Source organism: Bufo gargarizans, chromosome 3, assembly GCF_014858855.1.
Source record: "Bufo gargarizans isolate SCDJY-AF-19 chromosome 3, ASM1485885v1, whole genome shotgun sequence".
Classification (NCBI taxonomy): Eukaryota; Metazoa; Chordata; class Amphibia; order Anura; family Bufonidae; genus Bufo; species Bufo gargarizans.
The window spans coordinates 294,476,016-294,496,585 of NC_058082.1; the positions used below are offsets into that span (position 1 = coordinate 294,476,016).

At 42.3% G+C, this 20,570-nt stretch overlaps 1 non-coding gene across 1 annotated transcript; it reads left to right on the plus strand.

The window, feature by feature from the left end:
• Positions 1-14,156: 14,156 nt before the first annotated feature.
• LOC122933505 lies at positions 14,157-14,263 on the plus strand. The gene has a single exon (XR_006388460.1). It is a non-coding gene; the product is annotated as a U6 spliceosomal RNA (small nuclear RNA).
• Positions 14,264-20,570: the final 6,307 nt, after the last annotated feature.

Here is a 20,570-nt window from a genome sequence, read left to right on the forward strand (position 1 = left end):
ACCCTATACCATAAGTGTGGTGTCTACTGATTAATTGATGTTTCTCCCCTCTTTTATTTATTTTTCTATTTTATTCTATACTCTTTATAAATATTGTCGCGGATGACACTTATGTTTATACTCTGACGAGGGTTTGGATGCTGCCGTCTGCAACATTAGGATATGTTGATGCCGTTGACGCAGCACCGATCAATCCTTTTTTTCTCATACTATTACCTCATGCTTGCTCTTCGCTATCCTTTTGTCCCTAGCACCTTCCTGTTATATATATATATACACAGTACAGACCAAAAGTTTGGACACACCTTCTCATTCAAAGAGTTTTCTTTATTTTCATGACTATGAAAATTGTAGATTCACACTGAAGGCATCAAAACTATGAATTAACACATGTGGAATTATATACATAACAAAAAAGTGTGAAACAACTGAAAATATGTAATATTCTAGGTTCTTCAAAGTAGCCACCTTTTGCTTTGATGATTACTGCTTTGCACACTCTTGGCATTCTCTTGAGGGGCTTCAAGAGGTAGTCACCTGAAATGGTTTTCACTTCACAGGTGTGCCCTGTCAGGTTTAATAAGTGGGATTTCTTGCCTTTATAAATGGGGTTGGGACCATCAGTTGCGTTGTGAAGTCAGGTGGATACACAGCTAAACATAGTCCTAAACATAGTCCTACTGAATAGACTGTTAGAATTTGTATTATGGCAAGAAAAAAGCAGCTAAGTAAAGAAAAACGAGTGGCCATCATTACTTTAAGAAATAAAGGTCAGTCAGTCCGAAAAATTGGGAAAACTTTGAAAGTGTCCCCAAATGCAGTCACAAAAACCATCATGCGCTACAAAGAAACTGGCTCATATGCGGACCGCCCCAGGAAAGGAAGACCAAGAGTCACCTGTGCTGCGGAGGATAAGTTCATCCGAGTCACCAGCCTCAGAAATCGCAGGTTAACAGCAGCTCAGATTAGAGACCAGGTCAATGCCACACAGAGTTCTAGCAGCAGACAAATCTCTAGAACAACTGTTAAGAGGAGACTGTGTGAATCAGGCCATCATGGTAGAATATCTGCTAGGAAACCACTGCCAAGGACAGGCAACAAGCAGAAGAGACTTGTTTGGGCTAAAGAACACAAGGAATGGACATTAGACCAGTGCAAATCTGTGCTTTGGTCTGATGAGTCCAAATTTGAGATCTTTGGTTCCAACCACCGTGTCTTTGTGCGACGCAGAAAAGGTGAACGGATGGACTCTACATGCCTGGTTCCCACCGTGAAGCATGGAGGAGGAGGAGGTGTGATGGTGTGGGGGTGCTTTGCTGGTGACACTGTTGGGGATTTATTCAAAATTGAAGGCATACTGAACCAGCATGGCTACCACAGCATCTTGCAGCGGCATGCTATTCCATCCGGTTTGCGTTTAGTTGGACCATCATTTATTTTTCAACAGGACAATGACCTCAAATATACCTCCAGGCTGTGTAAGGGCTATTTGACCATAAAGGAGAGTGATGGGGTGCTGCGCCAGATGACCTGACCTCCACAGTCACCGGACCTGAACCCAATCGAGATGGTTTGGGTTGAGCTGGACAGCAGAGTGAAGGCAAAAGGGCCAACAAGTGCTAAGCATCTCTGGGAACTCCTTCAAGACTGTTGGAAGACCATTTCAGGTGACTACCTCTTGAAGCTCATCAAGAGAATGCCAAGAGTGTGCAAAGCAGTAATCAAAGCAAAAGGTGGCTACTTTGAAGAACCTAGAATATGATATATTTTCAGTTGTTTTCACACTTTTTTGTTATGTACAGTCATGTGAAAAAATTAGGACACCCTTTGAAAGCATGTGGTTTTTTGTAACATTTTTAATAAAAGGTTATTTCATCTCCGTTTCAACAATACAGAGAGATTAAAGTAATCCAACTAAACAAAGAAAACTGAAGAAAAGTCTTTTCAAGATCTTCTGTAAATGTCATTCTACAAAAATGCCTATTCTAACTGAGGAAAAAGATAGGACACCCTCACATGTATTCCCTCTTAAATTGGCTCAGATCTCACACAGGTATATCACACCAGGTGCACATAATTAGTAGATCGTTACTCTGCATGTTGAATGAGGCTTGCCCTATTTAAACCTCAGACATTTAGTTTGGTGTGCTCCTGACTGTTGAAGTGAGAGTGAGCACCATGGTGAGAGCAAAAGAGCTGTCAGAGGACTTCAGAAAAAAGATTGTAGCAGCCTATGAGTCTGGGAAGGGATTTAAAAAGATCTCAAAAGATTTTGAAATCAGCCATTCCACTGTCCGGAAGATAGTCTACAAGTGGAGGGCTTTCAAAACAACTGCCAACATGCCCAGGACTGGTCGCCCCAGCAAGTTCACCCCAAGAGCAGACCGCAAGATGCTAAAAGAGGTCTCCAAAAACCCTAAAGTGTCATCTCGAGAACTACAGCAGGCTCTGGCTACTGTTGATGTAGAAGTACATGCCTCTACAATCAGAAAGAGACTGTACAAGTTTAACTTGCATGGGAGGTGTGCAAGGAGGAAACCTTTGCTTTCCAAGAGAAACATCGAGGCCAGACTGACATTTGCCAGAGATAAAGTTGACAAAGACCAGGACTTCTGGAATAATGTTCTTTGGACAGATGAGTCCAAAATTGAATTATTTGGACACAACAGCAGAGGACATGTTTGGCGTAAACCAAACACAGCATTCCAAGAAAAGAACCTCATACCAACTGTGAAGCATGGAGGTGGAAGTGTCATGGTTTGGGGCTGCTTTGCTGCAGCAGGACCTGGTCAGCTCACCATCATAGAATCCACGATGAATTCTACTGTGTATCAGAAGGTGCTTGAAGAACATGTGAGACCATCAGTTAGAAAATTAAAGCTGAAGCGGAACTGGACCATGCAACATGACAATGACCCAAAACATACTAGTAAATCAACCAAAGATTGGCTGAAAAAGAAGAAATGGAGAGTCCTGGAATGGCCAAGTCAAAGTCCAGATTTGAATCCCATTGAGATGCTGTGGGGTGACTTGAAAAGGGCTGTACGTGCAAGAAACCCCTCAAACATCTCACAGCTGAAAAAGTTCTGCATTGAGGAGTGGGGTAAAATTTCCTCAGACCGATGTCGAAGACTGGTAGATGGCTACAAGAACCGTCTCACTGCAGTTATTTCAGCCAAAGGAGGTAACACTCGCTATTAGGGGCAAGGGTGTCCTATCTTTTTCCTCAGTTAGAATAGGCATTTTTGTAGAATGACATTTACAGAAGATCTTGAAAAGACTTTTCTTCAGTTTTCTTTGTTTAGTTGGATTACTTTAATCTCTCTGTATTGTTGAAACGGAGATGAAATAACCTTTTATTAAAAATGTTACAAAAAACCACATGCTTTCAAAGGGTGTCCTAATTTTTTCACATGACTGTATATAACTCCACATGTGTTAATTCATAGTTTTTGATGCCTTCAGTTTGAATCTACAATTTTCATAGTCATAAAAGTAAAGAAAACTCTTTGAATGAGAAGGTGTGTCCAAACTTTTGGTCTGTACTGTATACATTTATCTTTTTCATTCATACTAGTTATACTAATCGAGTGAATTATCAGGCAACCATCCATTTATATTAATTCATTTTATATCAAGTTTACTCTTTACGAGAGGGCGGAGCTAAGCAAGGCATGTGAGCAGTCGCACGGCTGCTGAGCTCCTCTGCATTATCAGCCAATTCATCCTTAAAGCGGGCAAATATAGCGCTCAAACAGCTCTCAACTCACCTCTGGGCCACTAAAGACCTCTCCGCGGCCATGAAGATGAAAAAAGACATCAAAAGCGGGGAGCGAGAAATCCAAGATGGCGGAGCGGCAACTCCAGGCCGGCAGAGCCGCATGGGGGAGGTGCAGAGAGATACAGCGGCGAGGCTGGAAAAGTATGCCAGGACGCCGATGGCACAAAGCACCGGTATGAATAAAAGACAAGCGCAACTGCCAGAGGAACCGCTGGCAGACGATGTGGCTGAGAGAGATGCAGCTGAAGGGGCGCACATTACTAAATCTAACATACAGTGCCCTGCAGGCAGAAGAAGATGACATTGAAACAGGGGAGCAGGACTCTGACTCTGATGAACCAACCCTGAAAGATGTTATGCATGCTATATCAAAGTGCGGCAAATCACAGAATACCCTCACTGTACAAGTGGGAGCCATAAAAGAGAATGTAACTATAGTTCGCCATGACCTGAAAAAATTGGCAGAACGCACCTCCGCTTTGGAAGAGCGGATGGGAGCAGTTGAGGATGCCATACCACCCATGAAACGAGATGCTAAAGAATACGCGCGGCGTCTAGACATTATTGCGGCTAAACAAGATGACCTAGAGAATCGGTCACGCCGTAACAATATCAGGTTGGTAGGAGTGCCTGAAAAAAACCGAAGGGGCTAATCCTACGGACTTTTTTGAGACCTGGTTAAAAGAAAAATTTAGGGAGGCGGCGCTGACGCCACTATTTGCAGTTGAAAGAGCCCATAGGGTTACAACTCGCCCATTACCTCCAGGCGCACCACCAAGACCAGTATTAATGAAAATACTACACTACAAAGACCGGGACATTCTCCTGAGAAAAGCCAGAGAAATGCCAGATCTTACCATTAACGGGCAGAAGGTGGCGCTGTTTCCAGATTTCTCCCAGGAAGTGCAAAAAAGAAGAGCAAAATTCCTGGACATAAAACGTCGCCTCAGGGCGTTGAATATATCCTACTCTATGATTTATCCAGCCAAGCTGAGAATAGTCGCACTGGGAAATACAACATTTCATGAGGATCCGAAGGAGGCGCTGAGATGGCTGGATCGACATGAACGACAACTGGCGGAAAACAAAAGCTGAAGTCATCCAAGATGATAAAGAACATGCTCATGTGTTGACATAATCTCTGCAAACCGTATGGCGACATGAGTGTATGTGAGCAAGATTGGAGGGTATGAATGCTAAATTGCTACATAACAGTTGTTAAAAGGTTAAAATGTGCACGAGAGAGTTTAGCAGGTTTCAGCAGCCCGCCATTATTACTATGTGAAAAGATGCAGAGGGAGCAAGTAGACCTTTAAAGTAAAGGAAGGTTCTATACCACATAATTAAATAGAGTGTTGATAAATTTTAGGGTTAGCCAACCCAGTTACACTATCTTGTGTTATCAAATATTAATTGCTGATCAGTGCTAGACCTCAGCAGCGGGTGGTGCTTTATCCCACAGGCCAGTCAAACGGTGTTGTAGTGGGGACTTGTTGAGGAGGTTAAAGCACCCAAATTGTCTTTTTGGAGGCAAAACTGTTAAAGGGGAAGTTATAAGTTATTTGTTCAGATACTGCAACCATGATAGTTCAGACTAACTATGATAGAGCTATGTTTGCATACTATGCACCAGAGAAATGTCTTGATGCGTCTCCTATTTATGTGGGGTCCTACACGGTAAACATGTATAAAATGTATAGAGATGGCAGGAACAATTACATATTTTTTTTTTTGAATGTCAGAGGGGTAAAGGATAACAACAAGAGGAAGGTAATATTGGATAGCCTGAAGCAATGCCACCCCATAATATGTTGCTTGCAGGAACCACATTTGTCAAAGGAGCAGACCTCGCTGCTTAGTCCTCGTTGGGCGGGGCATTGCTTCCATGCTACTTATTCCACGTATGCAAGGGGAGTGAGCGTCCTCATACACAGGAGTGTACCATTTGAATGCCAATCCCAAAAAATAGATGCAGAAGGGAGATTTATATGTTTACATTGTACCATATTCAATACACAATGCGTTATAATAGGTATATATGTGCCACCACCGTACTCCCCTACTGTGCTTAGAACTCTTCTGGGTTTTGTAACGGATCTACCAGAGGTCCCATTTTTTTTATTGGGAGACTTCAATACTGTAATACATACTGATATGGACAGGATGAGTGCGAGTTCACAATCCACTGGGGGAGGAGTAACGCCATTTGGTAAATTAATCCAAGAGGTTTCCCTGCTGGATTACTGGAGGATGAAACATCCACAAACAAAACAATACTCATGTTACTCTACAACTTATGGCTCTCTGTCAAGGATAGATATGATACTGGGAAATGTGAGCATGGGGCACTCTCAGATCATTCTCCAGTAATGGCAACGGCTGACTTTCTATCTTTCTAACAAAAGGGCAATAGGATATGGAAATTCAACCCATACTGGTTACATATACTTCCAGATATTGGTGGAATTGGGGAGAAATTAAAGGAATTTTTCATACTTAATAATCCATCAGCCCCCAAATTGATAGTATAGAATACAATGAAAGCTTTCTTGAGGGGGTTATTGATAGCTGACATAAATAAAAAAAATAAAATAAAATGAATCCAGGTTTACCGTACGTAAATTAATAGCAGAGGTAGAAGCAACGGAAGCAGAGTACATTGTTTCTCCGGATGTAACAATGGAAAAGAGATGGCGGGAGGCACAGCAAAAACTGAACGACAATCTATTACTAACTGCTCAAAATAAATGTTTTTTTCAGAAACAATCCTACTATGAGGAAGAAGAAAAGGCAGGCAGATTGTTAGCGATAATATCTAAAGCCCAACAACCTACATAGCGGCCCCTAGAGATATGTACTCAGAATCATGCACTCATTTTACTCTTCTTTATATGAGGCCAAGATGTGTGCATCAGATGAGGATTTGCAGGGGTTCCTACACCCGTTACATTTGAATACCCTCTCTGTAGAACAAAGGAACATGCTTGATGGGCCTATAACAATAAAAGAAATGGAATTAGCTCTAAGTGACTTGTCCAACAATAAAGCTCCAGGCAAAGATGGGTTACCGGTAGAAATATATAAATCTTATGCTTCAACACTTTTGCCTCAGTTGTTGGGAGTATGTGAGGAGGCTAAAGATTCAGGCAGACTACCGCCATCCATGAATGAGGCCATAATTATATTGCTACCAAAACCGGGTAAAGACATTTTAGAAGCCGACTCTTATAGACCTATATCTTTGCTTCCAGTAGACATAAAGATATTAGCAAAAGTTCTGACGAATCGCCTAAATACGGTAATTGCGTCTCTCGTACATACTGACCAAGCTGGCTTTATGCCAAATATGTCCACAGCTGTGAATATTAGGCGCCAGTATTTAAATATCCAAGCGGGCCAGGTTCACAACCTCGAATGCGGCGGTCGCATCTCTTGATGCGGCAAAAGCATTTGACAGTGTGGAATGGCTGTATTTGTGGTCTGTACTACTGAAAATGGGCTTCGGCCCTGAGTTCATAAAATTGATACCATTATTATATGCTAGTCCCAGAGCGTCAGTAAGAGTGAATGGTAATCTATCGGACCCATTCCACATTTATAGGGGGACTAGACAAGGGTGCCCTTTGTCACCATTACTATTTGCGGTGGCAATAGAGCCACTAGATGAAGCTCTTAGAACAGTGGGCCTAGTAAAAGGCTTTCAATATGGGAATCTTACGGAAAAAGTTGCACTGTATGCGGACGACTTAATGTTATTTTTGGAGGATTGGGAAACATCCCTTCCGGAAGCCATTAAGGTTATAAATGATTTTGGCCAGCTATCTGGATTAACCATAAATTGGTAGAAATCCGTCATAATGCCCTTGTCTAAAAAAGAGAATCCGTCTCCGCTAGTGGCACCAGAACTCAAAGTCGTTACATCTTTTAAATACTTGGGGGTGAAAATATCTACTGATACTCGAGAATATGGAGATCTAAATTTGGTACCTCTACTTAAAAAGTTCAGAAGTAAAATGCAAGCGTGGGCTAAGTTGCCTCTTACGCTGATTGGTAGAGCCAACCTTATTAAAATGATTCTCATGCCCCAATTGTTATAACATGGATCCCACTCCGAATCTTCCACAAGGTTAATACAATCTTTAGAGATCTTATATGGAAACGGGGTGTCCCACGCATAAAATTAAGTACACTACAGAGGCCTAAAACGCATGGGGGAATATCTATACCAGACCCATGGGTATATTATGTCACGGCCCAACTGCAACATATCAGGGGTTGGGGAGATAGTGAAAACCTAAACAAGACGGGGAAAATAGTGAAACACCTTATAGGAAAACAATGTCTGCTATCAGCCTTAGAGGATGGTACTTTCTATGATAGAGGCACGCAATATCAGATATTAGGAGTGATACACAAAATATGGTGGAAAGCCAGGTCTATGGCTAAAATAACAGGATATACAACATATACACCAATATGGCCAAACTATATGTATAAGGAAATAGGTAAAGTGTCAGAAACAAAGATGTGGGAGAGGTACGGTCTTAATAGGATGGCTCAGTTATTCTCTAATAATACCCTAAAAGAATTTGCACAACTACAACAAGAATTTAATATACTGCATAACTCTTTATCTACAGCTCAGATATGCAATACAATCGCAAGTAAAACAAGAAAGTATTGTTCAGGCACCAAAGCATAGTACTATAGACCTCACCACAACGCAGGGGAGCACAAATGGGGTAATATCTCTTCATTACATGACCCTGATGGAAATGCAACATAAAAATAGGCCATTAGTATTGTATGGGAAATGGAAGTCTGACATTGGGGATCTGACTGAGGATTTATGGGATGGAGTAATGCAGAACTTTCAAATAATAGCAGTGAGCGAAGCACAACGGGTATCACAATTGTACTTGATGCACAGGGTATACAGAACCCCGGTTCTGTTAAAAAAGATGGGATACAGAACAGATGACTGGTGCCCAAGATGTAATCGGCATAACGCAGACCTAATCCATTTAATGTGGAATTGCCCAAAACTTAGGAGATATTGGATGGATGTTGTGGAATTGATAAATACTGTGTTCCAAACAAATATAGATGTTACACCACTAGCATGTGTTTTAGGATGTGTTAAAGTACAGCCAGGAATGGCAAAGAAAAAAACGGCCATTTTGCGTATTTTATATCAAGCCAGAAAAAGTATTGCACAGCACTGGATAGATCCACAACCGCCAACACTGCAAGAGCTAGTAAACAGGGTACATACCTTGGTAAAGTTAGAAAGATATGTCTATCAGAAGAGAGGAGCGGTCCAAAAATTTGAGATAGTATGGTTCTCGTGGTTAAGATATTACAACACTATTTAACAGTATATTGGGTAGAATGCGGCCATAATATTGTATGCTAGATTAATCATTGCCTGTTGGGAAGTATGGATGCCATTTACATGTTTGATGGGTGAAATGTGATTATGAGGTCTGTTGATGATGGAGTGAAGACTGGTAGTCACATGAGACATATAGAAGAGGGCATGTTAATGATGTATGGTATTACAAAGAATATCACGGAGATGATTCTGGACTTTAACTGGTTGCAGGACTGAAAAAGGGGTGGGAGGGAGGAAATGGGAGGGTGGGTGAAAGGGGTTGTTATTGTAATAATATATTGTTTTTTACAAAACCTTAATAAAAATTTCTGATTCAAAAGTTTACTCTTTACATGTCACTACAATAAAGCCCATCGAACTGCTATATTGCAGTTTGTTTATACTTTGTAGCATTTATCTAGTCTTCAATGCGCTTCAGCAACAGTTGATCATGTGACTCTTTGATTTAGTCACATGTTTATGCGTGTCTCCAGGATCCGTTGATGTTTTCTGGTGAGGTTACACCATTACTTCAAGGACCTTTTGGAGGCGTGCTCTTCTTGCTTCCATTCGATCATGTGACCTATACCTGCTGTTGTCGGGTGGTCACATGATCAGACTCTTTTGCTGACATGCGCAATTTGAATGTGAAGATGCTCAGGCTATGCAGATATTCCCACGCTGGTCAGTATTCATAATTTGTCCTTATCATCCAAAGCTGTTTTTAATTTACAACACATGGGTTTACACACAAGCTTGTAATTATCACATTTTCTGATGGATCTTAGTTTTAACATTATATTATGATATTTGATCACTGCCTTTTTTATATATATGATTCCATCATGTTGAAATGCACTAATATTTAAAGGGAACCTGTCACCTGGATTTTGTGTATAGAGCTGAGGACATGGGCTGTTAGATCGCCGCTAGCACATCCACAATACCCAGTCCCCATAGCTCTGTGTGCTTTTATTGTGTCAAAAAAAGATTAAGGATATGTAAATGAGGCTACTAACATCTCCAGAGCCCAGCCATGCCCACTGTGAAGGAGCCCAGCACCATCCCGAATGCTCCGAATAGCCTCCTTGCTCCCCGACGTCACAAAGCTAGAGTGCCGTAATCTCGGGATGCGCGAGCTAGCACATGCGCAGTTCGTTCCCTGAGGCTGATGCCAGCACAGGGAAGGAACACTCTGCAGACACTGCGCATGCGCTAGCTCGCACATCGCAAGATTACGGCGCTCTAGCTGGGCTCCTTCACAGTGGGCATGGCTGGGCTCAGAGTCAGAACACTGGACTCATCTCTGAAGCATTTTTGTTGACACAATAAAATCACACAGAGCTATGGGGACTGGGTATTGCGGATGTGCTAGCGGCCATCTAGCAGCCCATATCCTCAGCTCTATGCACAAGGTGACAGGTTCCCTTTTAAACTTTGTATCTTTACTGATGTAATTTTAGCACTGTTATTCAAATTTTGTATATTAGTTATCTTTATTAATAAATTATCTTGTGGGTGCGTATATATACCTGTATTTGAGCACCATTCTTTGATCAATGCTTGAGAAAGATCCCACTTGGATTGAAACGTTGCTGTATTTATGGTGAATAAAACTCATGTTTTTTGGATGTGCCGTGGAATTTATCATTTTATGTAAATAAGGTGGGTGGATCGCCTCCCACAGCCACTGGCACTTAGCCACAGGGCGTAACCACTGGACTTGGAGATAAGCAAGGGGCGGTAAGCATCTATACCATGTGACCTCCCCTGCTATCATGTGATGTATGACGCCGCTGGTGGGTGTGATCTTCCTAGGTGCACACCTCCTCGCTCATTGGACAATGGGCTGTGAGGGGGTGGTGCTAGAGGAATAAAAAGAAGGCATTAGTCAAGATACGCTGCCACTGCCTCTAACAAACAAATGTAGCGCTGCAAAGCACTAAGAATTTCTTTCCCTGATGAGCCACTAAATCTGGCGAAACACTTCGGATGACTCCTTCAATGCTTGTTTAGTTTGGTAGGAGAAGCAGGGTATTTTAGATCAGACCCGAGGTTCCAGCGGCTGGGGGTCGCCCTTGCAAGGGCGAGTGCTCCGACTACAGCCTGTCAGCAATTCCACTATCTAGAGTAGTACAGTAGAGCCAGTACCTCAGTGGCATCCCATATTTTGCAATACCATGGAGGCAATACCAACTGTCTCAGATTTATAAGAATACAACATGTCCCCAAACCAAAGAGAGGTGGTGACTGGGACAAGATGATCCTGCGAGCCGAAACCAAATGGACATAAAGATTAAATTCCGTGACACCGAAGGGCCTAAATGAATATATCTCATATAAGCCATTCTTGTAATAATCCCACTATATATCTGACCAAAAATATGGCACTTTGCTAGTTGCTCTGGTTGGATATCTATAAATACTCTATAGCCTTGATATACATGGGAGGAATGATGCACAGATGTAGGTGCAAAGTCCTTGAATATAGCCTGCCCCGTGGGAATGAACTTTATGCCTGCCAGGGAGGCTGTATAACATCAGCGTACACCTGACAATTTACTTTATTCTTTAAGTATCATCGATCACTATATATTCGTTAAGGAGTATAAAAACAAAAGGAACCTGTGCCCTGCAAGGACCTGCATATATCTGTGTATAAACATCTTTAACCTAATGTACTCGTTATAGAATACATCGTATACGAGTCTGCCATAAAATACATGCGCACACCTAGCAGACTCTAAATATTTAAATATATGATCGCCGATCATTTATATTTGCTTCCGTGGATGCATGTACTCAACTTGTTTACCCTGCAAGGACCTGCCGGGGACGCGTTGCTAGATCCCCATAACAACCAACACGCCTACCACTGATGTCACTTCCGGTTGCGAGCGAGGCACTGCTGACTGGGCAGGACTGAGGATAGTGGCCCAATGATCGCGCGCCTTCGTTCTGGATGATATGACAAGTGAGTGGGAGGGGTTCAAAGAGCGCTCACTCTGCAACCATAGGTTAATTAACCAGGTGGGCAGGGTTGAAGAGCTATAAAAAATTGACACTTAGACACAGTTAGTTGCCACTGCCTTTATATACATGCGGTAGCGCTGCCACTGCACCAGACGCCCCGATGATATACCTTTTTTCCCTGAAGAACCATAATTCTTTGTGGTGAAACGCATCGGACATTTGCACTTTAGGAAGGGCTAGCTGTCAGGGCTTGACAGAAATAGACCCAAAGTTCCAGCAGTTGTGGGTCGCCCCCTTTTAAGGGCGGGTGCCCGGAATACAGCCTGTTAGGGTTCTCCCGGCTCTCCTGAACTAGCTTATATAGGGAAAGAACCTAGGCCGAGCAACCCGCAGCAATACATTGTCTAAGCGACCCCTCTGGCAAACTACCGCTTGACTTATATGGGACTAGAGCTGCCAGCCATACCTGACACCCCTCCAACAAAGCAGTGCATCAACAGCATTGTTTTAAATTAGTGTCACAATATCTTAAAAATTATATGAAATAAATGTTATGTTTTAAATAACTACAACAAGGTACACTCAGCTCAACAGTGATATATACTGTATTGGATAACAAAATGCGTTTCCCTGTTTCCAGACCTCCAAAAAGACAGCAGTTTTTTCACGGGAACAAAAAATCTTACAATACAGACAGAAGGCAGATTTTTCGACAAGAAAACAAAAATAGAAGAAATAAAGGATTCCTCTTTAACGCATTCTACCTCTAGACGCAAGGACAGTCAGCAATGACAGTTTCTGTCCAGTGGGGGAAAGACTTTCTCTATTCTTTCGGGCATGGAAAGAAATATCGTTAAGCCCATGGATTTTGGGCATCATAAAAGATGGGTTTCGTCTGGAGTTTGCCTCCCCCACACCGGAAAGATTAAGAATTACAAATCTCGCTCACAATTCTGCAAGAAACCTGGCTTTAAGACAAGAAAGAGTCCTGGTTCCTGTTCCAGATTTGGAAAGGGGCAGGGGTTTTTATTCATCCTTTATAATGGTACCCAAACTGGATGGGTCATGCAGGATGATCATAAATCTAAGGGATCTAAATAATTTCCTGAAATACAAAAAATTCAGAATAGAGTCTGTCCAGTTCACAATAAAGCATCTCTACAAAGACTGCGTCATGGCCACTTTAGACATAAAATTCATGCAGATTTCCAAAAATATCTCAGTGACGGTATCCATGGAAGGCTAAGTCCATCACTTCCAATACAGAGAGCTTCCGTTTGGAATATCTCAGGCCCCCAGACTGTTTACAAAATGAATGGCCGAGGTTATGGCCCACAAAAGAGAAAGAGACATCCTGGTAATCCCTTATTTGGACGACCTCCTGTTAGTGGCAGGATCCGAATATCTCCTAACCGCTCATATTCTGGAAGTAATAAGAATCTTAAAACTAGGATGGCGGATAAACTGGGAGAAATCAAATCTGATACCTTCCCAAAGATGTGTGTTTCTAGGTCTAATCCAAAGTATCACGAATAAGAGAAGACGTGTGGTCCCTTGTAACCTCAAAAAATCAAATCATCAGACACGGGATGACAGTATTGGGCAGAATGACCTCCACAATACCTGCGGTCAATTGGGCCCTTTTTCATTCCAGGTCTCTTCAGTAGCAGATTCTGGAAGAATGGCAGGGATCACTATCCCCATTAGATGCCCCACTTAACCCTCGGGTGATAGTCACCCGAGAATCTATCCCAGGGACTACATTGGGATCCCCAGGAACAGATATCCATCACTACGGATGCCAGTCCATCAGGGTCTGGCGCTTATTGTCAGGGGGAGGTCCGTCAGGGGATATGGAGCTCAATAGAAAGTCAGGAGTCGCAGAATATGAGGGAACAGTCCTTGTAGCACTAAGATAATTCCTGCCCAAAATACAAGGGAAAGGAATAAAAATCTTTTCAGACAACGCCACAATTGTTTCTTATTTAAACATGCAGGGAGGAACCAAATCAAAAAACCTTATGATCTGTGCTCTCTTCGGGAGCACATATACTAAAATTGGAACGATACAGAGAAGATTAGCATGGCCCCTGCACAAGGATGACACGCAAATTCATGAAGCGTTCTATATTTTTTTACATCGGAACAGATGGTTGGAATTACTTCACCCACACAAGTGCATGGAATTAGATATTTTAGCGCATTACTCCATGGGTACATCACTAACAAGACCCTTATGGATGCCTACAGAAGGGCTCGTCAGGAACTCAGACCTTGACCCGCTTGTTCAAAGGGGCATGTGCAGTCTGGTTCTATCTAAAACAAACTCTTGCACGCTTCCCCTCACCACTTATCCCTTCAAGCCTATTGCCTGTAGCTACTACCACTCTTGACTCTCCATACTCTGATTTTTGGGAGAAACTTAACGACATTCCAATCATGGATCTCTTCAGGTCAAACAAAATACCTTCAAGGGAACAACTGCAAGAAACATTGCACCTCTCCCATATAAATCTACTTCACATGTCCCACTTCCAAAGAGTAGCAGAAGGCTTTCTACAAGCTTCTTCTTTTAACAGGCAACACACTGTCTTCGAACAGATCCTATGCACAGGTCAACCAGAATCTAGGAAAATAGGGAAGCTTTATTCTATGCTTCTCACTCCACAAACTTCGGTTAGACCTGCTTTCGTCACCTCCTGGGAGAGAGAGCTGAACACCAGTCTCACAGATGAAGACGTCAAATTTATACTGCACTCCTCCCAGGGTTTCTCCCCGTGTATGAGATTGCAGGAGAACCACTACAAATTACCAATTCGAGGAACTCACTAGCCTAACCAATAGGACCAGAGACAGATACCTGAAAACATAGTCCCCTTGGAAACAGTTCCGTCAGAACACTTCAACAGAAAAGTATAATGGGTAGAATGCACCAATAATATTGTATGCTAGATTAATCATTGCCTGTTGGGAAGTATGGATGCCATTTACATGTTTGATGGGTGAGATGTGATTATGAGGTCTGTTGATGACGGAGTGAAGACTGGTTGTCACATGAGACATATAGAAGAGGGCATGTTAATGATGTATGGTATTACAAAGAACACCACGGAGATGATTCTGGACTTTAATTGGTTGCAGGACTGAAAAAGGGGTGGGAGGGAGGAAGTGGGAGGGGGGGGTGAAAGGGGTTGTTATTGTAATAATATATTTTTTTTTTACAAAACCTTAATAAAAAATATCTGATTTAAAAAAGAACACTTCAACAGACTAACAGGAGATATATCTGCCTCTCAGCAGTTATTTTAAGGCCCTATCCTTCATTCGGAAGTGAGAAGTCTTCATCTAGCAGCATGGTATTTGAGGGGAAAACTTAGAATGCAAGGGATTGTCAAAAGAAGTTGTATCTACCCTTTTATCATGCAGGAATGAAGTAACCTCTACCATTTATCTCAGAATATGGAAGACTTTCCTAAACTTCTGTAAAATCCCGGTTGATCCCTTGAGTTCTTCTGTCTTGCTGAAAATTTTAGATTTTTTGCAAAGGGGTCTGGATAAAAACCTAAGACGGAGTACTCTTAAGGTGCAGGTTCTGCCCTTAGTGCCTACTTTGATTACCCTATTGCCAATCATCCATGGATAAGGAGATTCTTTAGAGCCATTATGACGTTCCTCCTTATACTAACATCCTGGAAGACAGAGTACTTATTAAGCCAGATCCCTCTTTTTTTTTTTACCTAAAGTGGTCACTATGTTTCATAGGACCCAAGACATTGTTCTTCCTTCCTTGTGTCAGGACCCAAAGAATGAGAAGGAGAGGAGGCTCCACTGTCTAGACGTCAAAAGAATATTTGAGGGTCACTAGTCAATGGAGAAAATCCTCTAGGCTTTTTATACAGTTTTGTTGGTAAAAACAGGGGTGATAGTTTTTTCTAGAACACTGTCTGGATGGATAGTAGGGGTCATCTTAGCCTATTCTTTAGCAGATCCATTTCTACTACTTGGGCAGAGAGGGCTGATGCATCTCTAGAGCAAATTTGTAGGGCTGCTACCTGGAAGTCTCTGTGTACTTTCTTTCGCCACTACAGATTAGATTTAGACTCTGGAGCAGTTATCCTTTGGCAGAAAAGTTCTGCAGGCAGTGGTCCCATCCTGAGCTAGTTACTGTTCTAGTCATCTCTCAAGGGTGCTGTCATGGGCGTAAGAGAAATTAAGATTACTTAACGGTAATCACTTCCATGAGCCCATGACAGCACCTGGGATTATTCCCCCCCCCCCCCCCCCCCAAAAAAAGTAAAAAAATATATACATTAAAAAAATTATATATATATATATATATATATATATATATATTTACAAAAAAAAAAGAGGATAAGAGTGGATGTGTTTTAGGACAAGTTCTCGCAATTAACTGGTGGTATGGGGGAGGTATCCCTCCTTAAGTGCTCTCCATGAAAGTTTCCTGTCCTGGAAGGAGGCAGTCTCTCAAGGGTGCTGTCATGGGCTCATGGAAAAGTGATTACTGGTAAGTAATCTTAAATTTTTAGAGTGTTTCATGGCAGTGTTAGACTTAAAAGACGCTTATTTTTATGTCCCTATACATCAGGAGCATCAAAAGTTATTTACGGGTAGCAGTAGAGATAGGAGTTATCAACCACATGCAATTCCAGGCCCTTTTCTTTGGGTTATCAATGGCTCCCAGGATTTTCACCAAAGTAGTGGAAGAAATGTCTGCTTACATTCAAGAAAAATACATATTCTTTATCCCATATCTAGATGACTTTTTAATTGTAGCAGAGTCCAAGAAGGCCTGCAGCAGAGCAGTGCAAGAGGTGATCCGGGTCCTGGAGAAATTGGGTTGGATCCTGAACAAAGAAAAATCAAAACCGAATCCTCTTCAGCTTCAACAATTCCTGGGTCTGATTCTGGATTCCAAAAGGCAAATGTGTTTTTTACCATAAGAAAAAATCTTGAACATAAGAACAAAGATACAGACCTTGATCAAATGTCCAAAAATGTCATTAAGGAAAGGTATGTTGATTCTGGAAATGTGAATATGAGAGAGTTTTAAATCAAGTTTTATAGGTATGATGTATAGAATGACCAGATAAATGTGTTATCGCTTTCAATCGAATTTTGTGAGATTTAGACTATAAAGGAAAATTGACTCGATCATATGGCGATCTGGGAACATAGATAAGAATTTGACATTAAAGAATGAGCATGGGATTACAAAGATGAAAAGAGTGGCCTGGGCGTCTGCAGGAATGGCAGCGTGAAAGCCGAGCACCGCCACCTGAACTCATAAAGGAGACTTGTATGCTTCGTTAGTGCAGGTAATGGGGAAGAAACTACACCTCAAGCACCTCAATAGCTCCCAGGCTCCCAGCAGGGAGAATTCCACGCTTGGCGCTTATCTCCGCCGACCTTCTGCGAGAGCACTTACAGTGTGCGGCCTGCTTCCATCTTCTGCCTTTGGTGAGTGCGGACCTGCGACAGCACTAGAGGGCCTCCCCACCATGGAGTGAGACACGTGAGCACTCCCAGGGAATTACCTTTACCTCCCTATCCCTTTCGGCGCGGGTATTTACTCACAGATAAGGCCAGATTACGTGGTCGATCGAACTGCCATTATGCCGCCAAAAACAGCGCCTAAGCAAACTAGACAGGCAGCTACACCGTCCCAACGGCGCCGAGAATGGACTGAGCCCCCTGGTGACCCTATTGAACCGGCTCATCAACGGTCAGGAGTTGAAAGTGACGCTGCTGCTTGGGATCACTTATCAGATTCTATGGATGAAGGGGAAGAGGGATCCATGCCATCCACACAGACCTCTGCACTCCTCCACCAGACCCTGCAACACCTGCCCATCAAAGCAGACTTCAAAGTGTTAATAGCAGAAGTGCTTGCAAGTCTGAAATATCCTCTCTGTTGTCTGGTCGCATGTACTCCATAGAAACAGAACATGACGACACATGCAGAAGTGTCGCCCACCTACAATCTATCATAACCTCTCAGTCTCAAATTATCAGAGAAAACGCTCATCATCTGGAAGATTTGGATAATAGAGGGCGAAGAAACAATGTTCGCATTAGAGGCTTGCCTGAGTCTGATGCGGATGAAAACTTGCAGGACATATAATCTCTTCAACGCTATATTGGGAACTCAGACGCCGCAAACTATTAAACTAGACCGGGCCCATAGAGCACTGCACCCCAAGTCCTCTGCTGCACAGCCGCGAGATGTGATCTGCTGTGTGCATAATTTTCAGCTAAAAGAAAGTATAATGGCCAAGGCCAGATCCATGCGGTCTATCGATTTCCATGGTAATACCGTCCAATTATATCAAGATCTCTCCTGGTGGACACTCCAGAAAAGGAGAGTGCTACAACCTCTACTAAATCTCCTGAGAGAAAAGAAAATACCATATAGGTGGGGATTCTCATTCGCCCTGATGGCTACAAAAAATGGCAGGACATCCATCCTGCGTCAGCATGCGGACCTTCCAGCTTTTTGCTCAGCCTTAGATGTTGAGGTGCCTCCTATTGCAGACTGGGAAATCCAAGACCCGAATCCTGCTCTGGATCCAGTTTGGCAGACTGTGAGACAGAAAAGAAGACTATCACCCCCACAGGATGTCCCGTCCAACCTTGAGTCTCAAGATACACCCCCTTGAGTAATGTACTGCACAGTGCTTTATAACGCACGTCTCCTGTTCTTAATCCCGCTACTAATTCTGCTTCTGCGGCATTCTCATTTTCCAGAAACCATGTTTGGTTCTCTTAGATATTTGTGGGTTTCTCTACCGATGCTATTACTTCTTTTATTACTCAGCTGTTCTCCACACGTGGCGCAGTCACACCCCTATACAAGGTGAGTATTTTGACCCTCTCGCTATCCTTTTTCTTCCTTGGGATTGAGAGATGGTTTTAAACTGATGCTGATTATATTTATTGCATTTTACTGATCCCTATCTGGGCAATTTTGTCCAATGATATGACAATTTTGTGGTTACGGATTTTAGTTTTGAAGTCTTTTGTGTTTCTCTCCCCTTCCCTTTATGTGTCTTCCCTTTATATTTTTTATACCTAGGTATTACGAGTATATCTGGTCTTTATTGTGGAATGCAAAAGTTACACTTGATCTGGGAATGCTCTTGAAAATCCTGAACATAGCAAGTATCTCTCCTCACATTCACTTATAATGATCAAGTGTATGTCGTTAAATGTGAAAGGCCTTAATTCTAACACTAAAAGTCAGTTGGCTCTTAATGAATGCAGATCACAAAAAGCAGACGTAGTCTTCCTTCAGGAGACAAATTTTGATCAGCAGGGTACCTTTAAATTTGCGCAGAGTTAATTTCCCCGAGTATATTCTGCAATGTCATGGAAAAAAGTTGTGGGTGTAGCTATCCTTTTAGCCGCTAAATGTCCATTACACGTAGAATCTTGTGTTTCTGATATAGGGGGCAGGTATGTCATACTCAAAGCTACTCTTAATGGGCACCCGCTTATTTTATGTAATCTATACTCACCAAATTCGTCCCAAATCCCCTTTTTAAACAAAGTGTTTTTGAAATTGTCCCAATACCTCCCAGCCCCTATGATTGTAGGGGGAGATTTCAACATTTCCTTCTCTGAACATATGGACAGACTGCCTCCAAATAATTCTCCACCCTCACGCGAACAATGCAGAATTTCGTGCGTCTCATCCGATGATATGAGTTTTATGATCTTTGGAGAGTAAACTATCCCTCTGCAAAATCATACACACTTTTTTTTCACATAATACTCGCATTGACTAATGTCCCAATCCTTCGAATGTTAGATAATGCTGACTTAGGCCATATTACATAGTCGGACCATGCTCCAATAACTATTACCCTTAGAAGTCTGGGTTATCACACGAAAATATGTCACTGGCGTTTAAAGGAGACCTTTCTAAATAGTTTACCGCTTAGGCAGGAACACCGAGATAGTCTTGTAGAATATTTCACTCTTAATCAGTCCTCTGTCCCCTCGATTTCCACGCTATGGGAGGCACACAAGGCGGTTTTCAGGGGTAATTGCATAGCCCTGGGTTCCAGGTTAAAAAAAGATCGTAACAAACAACAGGCTATCCTTACTGCTCAACTTAGGGATTTGGAAAATAAGTTGGAGTTGCGTCGTTCACGACATTTACTCCGCCGTATAGTAATTCTTAGGGCTAGATTGCGTGAAATAGCATGCCAAAAAACTGAAAAGTTTTTACTATACTCACGACAGAGATTTTATGCATGGGGCAATAAACCTCACACCCTTCTAGCGCGTCAGCTACGAGAATCCAACATAACAGGTTGGTATACGAGCCTGAAGCTATCTCAGAATTATTTTTAAAGTTTTATAAATCACTTTGCTCTATCCCGCAACGGACACAGTCTGATCAGGAGAAGCGTCAGCGCC